Source organism: Schistocerca piceifrons, chromosome 4 (assembly GCF_021461385.2).
Source record: "Schistocerca piceifrons isolate TAMUIC-IGC-003096 chromosome 4, iqSchPice1.1, whole genome shotgun sequence".
Lineage (NCBI taxonomy): Eukaryota > Metazoa > Arthropoda > Insecta > Orthoptera > Acrididae > Schistocerca > Schistocerca piceifrons.
This window is the reverse complement of record NC_060141.1, coordinates 208,683,679-208,687,003: the sequence shown is the minus strand read 5'-3', so window position 1 is coordinate 208,687,003 and position 3,325 is coordinate 208,683,679. Positions and strand designations below refer to the sequence as shown.

The 3,325-nt window shown below is 47.2% G+C and overlaps 1 pseudogene; it reads right to left on the bottom strand.

Annotated features, from left to right (window-relative positions):
• Window positions 1-1,323: 1,323 nt before the first annotated feature.
• Window positions 1,324-1,441, bottom strand: LOC124796797 (annotated as a pseudogene).
• Window positions 1,442-3,325: the final 1,884 nt, after the last annotated feature.

Below are 3,325 nucleotides of genomic sequence, written 5' to 3'. Positions count from 1 at the left end.
GTAGTTCTAGGTTCTAGGGGACTGATGACCTTAGCAATTAAGTCCCATAGTGCTCAGAGCCATTTGTACCCTTTTATTTTTCCTGAATATAAACAAGAATTAGCTTACCTGTCAAAGAGTGTTGTTGTATATTACACGGACTATGCTTATATGTAAACTGCAATAAATCACAGGTCGGATGATATAGCGAGAAAGGAAGTCACAGAAGATTGTATATCAGATGTCAAACAATAATTCTACAGATTACTTGAAGAGCTGGTAAAAGAGTTACGTTTTTCACCACTGTCCATCAATTGCATGATACGATTGTTCCGATCAAAAATACAGACAACCTATTTTACTGCTGACAGAACTCAGCCTATGCAGGAATTTTTGTAGCCTAATAAATTACGAAATGTCTCCTCTGCTTATACGTGAAAGGGTTGCTCCAAGATCAATTAGAGTACAAAGGCAAAGTCTTGGTCACTTGCTAGTTCCACACGGATGTAAATCTTTCAAGATTTCCATAAAGGCGGGCAATGGAGAGACCAGACTGGCTAGACAAGTGTGTCATAGACCTCGTAGTGCTGAAAGAATATGCAGCTTTCACATGGATAGATATTTCTGATGTCAGAAGTGTCGACCACTTTTGGCTGCATCTGCTCCGTTTCCTGTCTTCTGACAACTTGAACAGAGGCTTTATGGTGCATCCGTACCACACTGTTCTGTCAGGGCAGTCTGCATTAGTTAGTTACATATTCCATGGACCACTTGAGCGATTTGTTATAGAAATTATGTGGAACGAACCAGTTTACAAAATATTTATACATGATAAGTAAATAAGATTCTAAAGGTCACACCGACCTATTGATGATGATGACGACGATGATGATTTTCCGACACTGATGGCGGGGAGTCCCCACCTGGTAAAGTTCGGCCGCGGGACTTGCAAGTCCCTTCCGTTGACACCACATTGGGCGGCTAGCGTGGCGGTGATGAATAAATAATGATGAGGACAACATAAGACGCACTCCCCGAGCGAAAAAATATCTGATCCAGCCGGAAATCGAACCCGGATCCACTGCATGGCAGTCAGGCGCGTTGACCACTTCAACCCAACTTTCAGCTCTACTCATATAGCACTCCGTCTTCAGGCCACAAGTGGCCCATCGGGACCATCCGACCGCCGTGTCATCCTCACCTGAGGATGCGGATAGGAAGGGCGTGTGGTCAGCAGCACACCGCTCTCCCGGCCGTTATGACGGTTTTCGTTGACCGGAGCCGCTACTATTCGGTCGAGTAGCATATCAATTGGCATCACGAGGCTGAGTGCAGCCCGAAAAATGGCAACAGCGCATGGCGTCCTGGATGGTCACCCATCCAAGTGCCGGCCACTCCCGACAGCGCTTAACTTCGGTGATCTCACGGGAACCGGTGTATCCACTGCGGCAAGGCCGTTGCCCCTACTCATACAGCTGCACTTAAAATTACCCATTTACAGGCTCCCAGCTTTTAATTAACAATTCGTCTACGAATAGATGGAGTGGTCCGTAAGAAATGATTTTAGGTTACATTTAAAACTTGCCTTACTACCTGTCAGACTTTTATGTTATTGGCCAAATTACAAAAAAAAATTGTGGCTACGTAATGAACTGCTTTCTGAGCCACTGACAGCTTTAATAATGAGTAATTATGTTCACCTTTTTCTTCTAGTGTTGTAGGCATGTAAACTGCTATTCATCAGAAACTGTGATGGATTACTTATGATGAATTTCATTATCGAATGTATATACTTGTATAGTGTGGAGATGCAGTTCAATTGTCTACACCTTTGGAGACGTACATTCAAGATGACTGCGGGTGAGCACCACTTATCGTGTAGTCAATACTTCCTTTCCAGGTGATGAGTCACCCCAGAAAATTATTCCGAAAGTCAATATTCAGAGTGTTGCGGAAGACCGCGAAGCCAATGGAATTCAGGGGCACGATGTTCCTATTACTGTCCCGAAGGCACGCGACTGATGCCACACCCGGCCTGCAGAACGCACCACTCGGCTACGCCATCGTGTAACAAGGCTCTCGCAACGACCCGTCGACGCAGCATTGCGGCAATGGCAGGTGCGAGCCGGCGGCTGCAGTGCTGTTGTGACGTTCCAGCGCCCGCTGGAGAGCCGTCGTCGTCATAAGCCCGCCACTTGTACGCCGAGGTCCAGAATTCGTGGCGCCATGCCGCCCTGCCTCTGCGCTGATGCAGAGCGCAACGAGCTTCGCCCACAAGTGCCAGTCGCCACTAGCCAGCAAGTCAGGAGCCCGGCTGGACGAGTCATATCAGCATCCGACGCAGCGCCTCTGGGGAAGGGTTCCAGCGGAACTTCACCGCACCGCTCAACTGCACCGAGCGAAGCAGCTACCGCTGTCTTCACAAAACTAGTTCTCCCCGCCGAGGGCCGCGTGTCCGACGTCTGACATTGCCACGGCACGTGGACGCCTTGGGTCGACGCCAGATTCCGCTCCGGACGAGGCCGGGCACCTGCACTGCAGTAGCCTCTTTGAACAATGAAGTTTCCGTGCATGCTGCCTGTTTTGTTGCAGCTACCTCCACTCGCAACGAACTCCCGTAACATTCGCCAACCCATGAAACCCACGCCCTTCAAGGTGGAGAGTCAAATTCCATCCTGACAACTAGAAGAATGACTCCGCCAACCCCCCGTGTCGGTCACTACACACCAGGCCGGTACAAGAGGAAATACGAAAAAAAAAATACGTTAGGAGGACGGTTGTGAAAATTACCGAACTATCAGTTTAATAAGTCACGGCTGCAAAATACTAACGAGAATTCTTTACAGACGAATGGAAAAACTGGTAGAAGCCGACCTCGGAGAAGATCAGTTTGGATTCCGTAGAAATATTGGAACACGTGAGGCAATACTGACCCTACGACTTATCTTAGAAGATAGATTAAGGAAAGGCAAACCTACGTTTCTAGCATTTGTAGACTTAGAGAAAGCTTTTGACAATGTTGACTGGAATACTCTCTTCCGAATTCTGAAGGTGGCAGGGGTAAAATACAGGGAGCGAAAGGCTATTTACAATTTGTACAGAAACCAGAAGGCAGATATATGAGTCGAGGGACATGAAAGGGAAGCAGTGGTTGGGAAGGGAGTGAGACAGGGTTGTAGCCTATCCCTGATGTTATTCAATCTGTATATTGAGCAAGCAGTAAAGGAACGAAAAGAAAAATTCCGAGTAGTTATTAAAATCCATGGAGAAGAAATAAGAACATTGAAGTTTGCCGATGACATTGTAATTCTGTCAGAGACAGCAAAGGACCTGGAAGAGCAGTGAA